Source organism: Solanum tuberosum, unplaced genomic scaffold, assembly GCF_000226075.1.
Source record: "Solanum tuberosum cultivar DM 1-3 516 R44 unplaced genomic scaffold, SolTub_3.0 scf00363, whole genome shotgun sequence".
NCBI classification, from domain to species: Eukaryota; Viridiplantae; Streptophyta; class Magnoliopsida; order Solanales; family Solanaceae; genus Solanum; species Solanum tuberosum.
The window spans coordinates 64,289-72,230 of record NW_006239298.1 but is presented as its reverse complement, the minus strand read 5'-3'; positions in this window follow the sequence as shown (position 1 = coordinate 72,230).

The window sequence follows — 7,942 nt, the reverse complement described above, 5'->3', positions numbered from 1 at the left end:
TCAGTATGTTTATGTGTTCTAGCATGATTATGTGGTCTAGCATAAACAATATTGGTTATCTATTATTCATGTAAGTAGAAAGATTCTGGTATGCTTCCGCTGTGAATATATGTTTTCCAACAAGGTTCTGGTTCACTTGGAGTAGCTACTCCTGTTTAGGTTATTTTTTGATGAAATAAGAAGAATATCACTAACAAAAAAGCATCAAGAAGATGCAAGCATTACAAAGAGGTTACCATTCCCAGGAAGGCAAAAAAAGCTATCTCAACTATCAAACATGGATCTATGGAACTGATAATTCTAGGAAAGATTCAACAATAATTACAGAGTGGCCTTTTTAGGTTATTGAAAAAAATTATAGTGAATAACATTATATTAAGAAAACAGTATGGTGGATAAATAATATTTCAATAGACTATGATCATGTTGTTTTTACCAATCAGGAAAGCTAATTATGACAATGATATTCTGTTGGTTGCCCATTATCATAAATGCACGGGTTAGGAGTAAAAAAGGTGAATTGGTGAATTTGAAGCCGCATATCATACTAACTGATTGTTGTTTTTTGATCATCTTCTTATATCAGCCCCTGGAGTGATGCTCCGTATAAGGATGCTGCAGAGAAGGATGCCTTGGGAGGACTCTCTGTTGATGGTTTTCTTTCAGAGGTGCATATTACTGGAGCATTTTTGCTAACTTGCACTGTATATATTGTCTGTTTTAAAATGATACACTTGTAGAACTCTAACTAACAGAGAAGCCAAAAGTTGAAAAGGAAAAGAAGAACAGAAAGAGAGACGTTTTGCAGAGAAGTGGTTCTTTTTATTCAATACGTTTTGTGCCTTATATAGGCTTACATATTATGGAATCATATTCCCACTAAACCACTAATTTAATTCCACTAAACAAATACTCCTAAACTTTAGGAACACATCTGCAACACTGCAAAACAGGGAAAAACTATCACTAACTAAGTACCAACAGAAAGCTAAAATATAGCTATACTGCAGAACTAGTCAAACTAAAAAAATAGGGGCTGATGTTGAACAACTTTAACAACCCCTCTCGACATCAGCTCCAGTCTTAACCATGCCTAGCTGCTGACATAAAGTTTCAAACTTATTGACACTTAAGCCTTTTGTGAATACGTCGGCAATTTGCTTCTCAGTTTTAATATGCTCCAAGTCAATCTCTCCTTGCAACACCTTTTCTCTGATGAAGTGGTAATGTATTTCAACATGCTTAGTCCTTGCATGAAAAACAGGATTTTCGGCCAAGCAGATCGCTGACTGATTGTCACAGTACAACGGAACTGCGTAGTCAATTGGTTGCTGTAAATCCTTCATCAATTGCATAAGCCATGTACTTTCCTGAGCTGCAACTGCCGCTGCCCGATACTCTGCTTCGGTTGTTGACAACGACACTGTTGGTTGCCTTTTGCTGCACCAAGAAATTGCTCCAGCTCCGAGCTTAAACACAAAGCCAGTAGTTGAACGACGAGTATCATGGTCCCCTGCATAGTCAGAGTCACAGTATCCGACCAACTTGCATTCTTCACTTTTCTTGTACAAAAGACCATAATCAATAGTACTTTTCACATATCTCAGTATTTGCCGAACAGCCTCCATATGTTGCTTCTTTGGATTGTGCATGTAGCGACTCATCACACCAACTGCAAATGAAATATCAGGTCGAGTCTGAGTTAGATAAATCAGACTACCTACCAGTTGCCTATACATCGTCACATCTGCTAAATCTTTTCCTCCATTCGCACACATCTTAGTATTTGGCTCCAACGGTGTTGAGATTGGCTTGCAATTAAACATCCCAAACTTCTTCAACAGATCTGTGGAATATTTTTTCTGATGCAAACAAATTCCTTCTTCATTACGATCAACCTCCAAGCCAAGAAAATGGTTGAGTTGCACGAGTTCCTTCATCTGGAAGCGAACTGACAAGTTCTTCTTTTTTAGGAGAATTTCTTCTTCACAATCTCCTGTTAGGATTAGATCATCCACATATACTAGCACAATAGATAGTTTTCTTCCAATAACTTTCACAAACAGACTGGAATCTGCCGGTGCTACTGAATAACAACTACGAGTAGAAATTCAGAGATTTTACCATACCATGCCCTTGGCGCTTGCTTTAATCCATATAGCGCCTTTCGAAGCTTACATACATACTCAGGATGATCTTGACTCTGAAAACCCATTGGTTGACACATGTAGATCTCCCGGTCCAACTCTCCGTGCAGAAAGGCATTCTTTACGTCCATTTGCCATAGGTTCCAATCTTTACTGGATGCGAGTGCAAGCAGAACCCGGACAGTAGTAAGCTTTGCCACTGGACTAAACGTTTCATCATAATCTAGTCCATATTGCTGAGAAAATCCCCGGGCTACAAGACGAGCTTTGTGCCTTTCAATTGATCCATCTGTGTGACGTTTTATCTTGTAAATCCATTTGCAAGAAATGGGTTTTACATCCCTTGGCTTTTCCACGAGCTCCCAAGTTTGATTCAGTGCTAGCGCAACAATTTCCTCCTCCATAGCTTTAATCCACTTTGGATTCTGGAAAGCTTCCTCAAAAGTCTCAGGTTCTTTTTCATTTTCTTCTTCCACTATGGCTGCATTGGCGTACTTTGGATTTTGCTTTCTGATCCTTGATGACCTTCTAAGTGACGAGGGTGTGTTTGCTCCATTTAACTCACTTTCTTCACTTGGTTGTTGGTACAAACCAGTTTGCCAAGGATTTTGAGTCACGCCTTCGTCAACATTATCTTCATTAGCTTCATCTTCAGCTTCATCTAGACTCAACTGGATATGAGACGAGTCCAGTACATCTTTGAAAACATCTGAATCTGGCAGCAGTTCCTTATTTGAAGACCACCATGAAGAAGCTTCATCAAATATCACATTTCGAGAAGTGTAACACTTTCCCGTTGTTGGATCACAGCATCGCCACCCTTTTCGTTGACTGTCATACCCTACAAAGATACACCTAACAGCCTTCTTGTCCATCTTGCTACGTAAATGATTAGGTACAAATACATAGCATACACATCCAAAAACACGAAAATAGCTAACTGAAGGTTTCATTTTCCATAACTTCTCAAAAGGTGAAAGAAAACTTAACCTTTGTTGAGGAAGTCTATTGATCACAAAAGCAGCAGTCTTCATAGCTTCTGCCCAAAATTGTCCCGAGACATTTTTCGCATGAAGCATGCTCCGACAAATTTCTGCTAGGTGTCTGTTCTTTCTTTCCGATACGCCATTTTGTTGTGGCGTGTTTGGACATGTGAACTGATGACGTATTCGACACTCCCGAAGGAACTCAGAAAATGCATATGAGGTATATTCCCCACCGTTGTCAGTTCGCAGACAAAGAATTTTCTTTCCAACTTCTGCTTCAGCAACCTTTTTGAATTCTTTGAATTTTGAAAATGTATCAGATTTTTCCTTTAAGAAATAAATCCACACATACCTGGAAAAATCATCAATAAATGTCACCATATATTTCATCCCACCAACAGACACTTGCTTGACAGGTCCGAACACATCAGAGTGAATTAATTCTAATGGTTCCTTAGCTTTATATTTTGACTCCTCATACGACAACTGATGCGCTTTACCGTACTGACAACCTGCACAAATTACATCTGTTCTTACTGCAAGTTTGGGAAGACCCTTCAACATTGACTTTTCCATCATGACGCTAAGCTTAGAGTAGCTAACGTGACTCAATCGCATGTGCCATAAATCTGCAGTCTCGTTTTTCCTAGTCTTGTCTACATATGCGGTTTCTGCCGACATTACATAGACAGAATTCAACATTGGTCCCTTCATCACTGGCTTTTCTTTAATCTCAAGATGATCATATATCCTTACATCTTCTGGACCAAACAAAACAAAATGGCCTGAAGATGTTAGTTGTGCTACTGAAAGAAGATTTTTCTTCATACCTGGGACATGATAAACATGTTGAAGCGGCATCAGATCAGTACAATTCTTAGGAGACACTACAATCTTACCAATGTGAGCTATCGGTAGTTTTGTGTCATCAGCTGTCACCACCTTACGATTGCCTTTGTACTCGGACAAATTTTGCAACTTATCCATGTCACCTGTCATGTGATTCGTGCAACCTGAATCAACAATCCAATCCTTCTCATAGTCAATTTGATTGGATGTTAAAGCTGTAAAGGCTAGATCCTCATCTTCTACAGCGAAGAAAGCCTCAGCATCCCACTCCTCTTCAACTTTGGAAATGGCAGCATTACTTTCCACAGTCTTTTTCTTTGACCTGCAATCTTTCGCCATATGTCCCTTCTTCTCGCAATTGTAGCACTTCCCTTTAAACTTTTTGCCACGATGATTCTTCCAACCACCCCCTCCACGAGTGCTCCCTTTGCCTTGACGACCTTCCACCTCATCATCGTTCTTCTTAGATCCACTGGCACCATGCTGCTTGAAATTCCAGCTTCCTTTATTGACATAGAGTGCTTCCTCCTGACCCTTCAATGAAGCTCCTCCCATCTGCTTGGCCAAGGCTTCCTGACCTGCTAGCAAATTCTCGAATTCTACAAGTGAAGGCTGATTTTGCCATCCTTGTACAGCAGCAATAAAGCCTCTATATTCAGGCTTCAGACCATGGATGATGATCCGCTTCATCCTCGTCTCTCCAATTGGAGCTTGTGGATCTAACTCTGAAATCTCTCGACATAGCATCTTAACCTTATGAAAGTATTGTGCAATTGACATGTTGCATTGTGCTATCGAGAGTAATTCACTCTCTAAGAGTTGGAGTCTCGTATCATTTTTCTTTGAAAATAGCTTGGCCAGTGTATCCCAAGCCTGCTTTGGGGTGGTGGCATCTCGTATGTGCTCTAGCACATCCTCTTCAGCCGTTGTCTTTAAGGCAAACATAGCCTTTCCCGCTTTTATCTTCCACTTCCGCAACGTGCCGTTTGCATCTTCTGCTTCTGGTTGTGTCACCTCGCTGCCATTGACAACCTCCCACAGGTCTTGTCCTTGCATATAAGACATTATACAAGTTGACCACGTATTGTAGTTGCTGTTGTTGAGCTTTTTCATTCCGCCGACCGCTTGTAGGTCCGTCATTGCGTCGACAATAGAAATCTCAAAAAAAAAAAAAAACAACCTGCAGTAAATGATTTTCCACAGAACAACCTGGCTCTGATACCAAATGTAGAACTCTAACTAACAGAGAAGCCAAAAGTTGAAAAGGAAAAGAAGAACAGAAAGAGAGACGTTTTGCAGAGAAGTGGTTCTTTTTATTCAATACGTTTTGTGCCTTATATAGGCTTACATATTATGGAATCATATTCCCACTAAACCACTAATTTAATTCCACTAAACAAATACTCCTAAACTTTAGGAACACATCTGCAACACTGCAAAACAGGGAAAAACTATCACTAACTAAGTACCAACAGAAAGCTAAAATATAGCTATACTGCAGAACTAGTCAAACTAAAAAAATAGGGGCTGATGTTGAACAACTTTAACAACACTATGACATGCTATAAATGTATTCTTGTGGGCAGTGGAAACACCGGTGAAGGGTGTAGTTTCTATTGATTGATATACTTGCCATATTCTTCCTTTAGGGGTCTGTTTAGGTTGGCTCAATATTTTTTGTGCATTACAAATGTGAGGTACACATGGTTGGCCCCAAGATTGAAAAAAAGTTTAGGGTTGTGGTAGGTGCATGACCAGTGCTAAAATAGTTATGAGGGATCCTCTAAATATTGAACACTGTATAAGATATGTATAGCTGGCCTAATTGGTTTGGGATTGATTGGATTCGTAATGGTGTAACTTCAAAAAGCCAATATTTTGGCTGTGTAGAAATTGATGAGCATGCCAATTTCTAAACATGTCTTGGATCTTGTGCCAGGGATCAGAATTTTAATATTTAAGCTGCCTTATATGATTCTGTTTGTTTTCTTTGCTTATGTGTTTCCATATGCTATTGTTTTGATGTTTCTTTCTATCCCGTGGATGCAGTGGGCATTGATGACACTTCTTGATCCCATTTATAGTGTGGAGAATCTTATATATATTGGATATGCTGGTGATCCTTCGTCTTCTATTCGTGTAACTCGAAGAAGACGTTTAGATCGCAAGAAGCAACAATCAGATAGAAATGTCTATCAGTGTTTTGTTTTTGGGCCAAAAGAGGCTGGAAAATCAGCCATTCTGAATTCATTTATTGGAAGGTTTCTCTTCTGAAGCTGTTGCACATCAAACTCGCTTTCCTCAACTTTAATTGAGAAAGATTTTTTTTTGATGGTCCATTTTTTGTTGTACCTATCTGATTTGTGTTTCCTGTAATTTGTGATGCAGGCCGTTCCCAGAAGAGTACCAATCAACTACTGGCAATCAATATGCGGTAAATGTTGTTGATCTAGGGGTAAGAGATCTTATTATTTTGGTTCGTTCTCAAATTTTTTTCAAAAAAGCTTTCTCAAAAAGATCTTATTATTTTGGTTGGTTTAAAGACAAAGTTACAGATAGATAGATATTGTCACTAGTTAAAAGAATGGGAAAAGAGAAGATTGAGTTACTGATTGAAAGAGCATAACAATCCTTTGATTTTACATTATGTATATTCAGATATCTGGTACATACCTGTGTGGTACTTCTCTTCTTGGTTAATGTTGAAAATGAAAAACTGGTTGCAAGAATAACATTCCTGCTCTATGCTTACTCCGGTGCTATGAACACGATATTATACCATAATGCTGTGTCTTTTGATTATGGTTCCATTGGTCGTAATCATGTGCATGACCAAGTATGGAAAAGTAAAAGAATGAGAAGTTAAATGAAACATGTCAAGAAGTTAACTTTTACAATTTGTTAACAATGAGTTGCTTATAACTGGCGACTGGTCCAAGAGATGGTTGTTCATATAGATTTGGCATAAGAAATTCTCAGCTTCACTGATATTCTTGGAGCATTAAGTCATTGAGTGTTTAGAGCTCTGAGAAAGATAGGTTATGTAAATGCACAAGATTGCTCGGACAACACTGTTTTCAAAAAAAGGTGATAGGTAGTGCAAATACAATGTGCTATGAACATGGTATTACACCATAATGTTGCATCTTTTGATTATAGTTCTATTGGTTCTAATCACGTGCATGGCTGAGTATGGATACGCAAAAGAATGTGAAGTTAAAAGAAACATGGTGAGAAGTTACCTTTTGCAATTCGTCGACAATGAGTTGCCTAGAACTGACTATTGGTCCAAGAGATAGTTGTTCAAATAGATTTTTCATAAGAAATTCTCAGCTTCACTGATCTTCTTGGAGCATTAAGTCATTGTGTTTAGAGCTCTGATAATGATAGTAGGGGTGTGTATGGGTCGGTTCGGTTTGAAGTATTATCAGTTTGGTTTATCGGTTTTCGGTTTTTGAATATGCTAAACCGATAGACAAATCAATAAGATATTTGTTATCGGTTTTTGATTTATCGGTTTTAGGTCTTTAACGGTTCGGTTTTCGATTTAACCATTAAGAAAATGATTTCAAAACAAATATATGACTTATCCAATAATTTGACGTGATACGCATGTATCGAAATAATCATCACAAACGGGACAACAGGGACCAACATGTTGTATTTTGGTCATCACAACAAAGTTTTGGTCAATTTTCGATCACCATAATATATAATACGAGGTCCCCTTTATGCAATAAAGAGAATCAAATAAAACCAAATCATAGACAAAAGTCAAAACAGTAGCAAATGAGGTCATGCTTATGGTAAATCATATATAAAGAAATGACCCAACTAAATGAAGTTCTTACTTTATTTTTATTTTTTTTAAAACACAATATGAATTTCGTTAATCAAATTGCACATATTTACAATTATGCAAAAACTAATATTAGTCAATTATAAACTAACTAAAGTAAA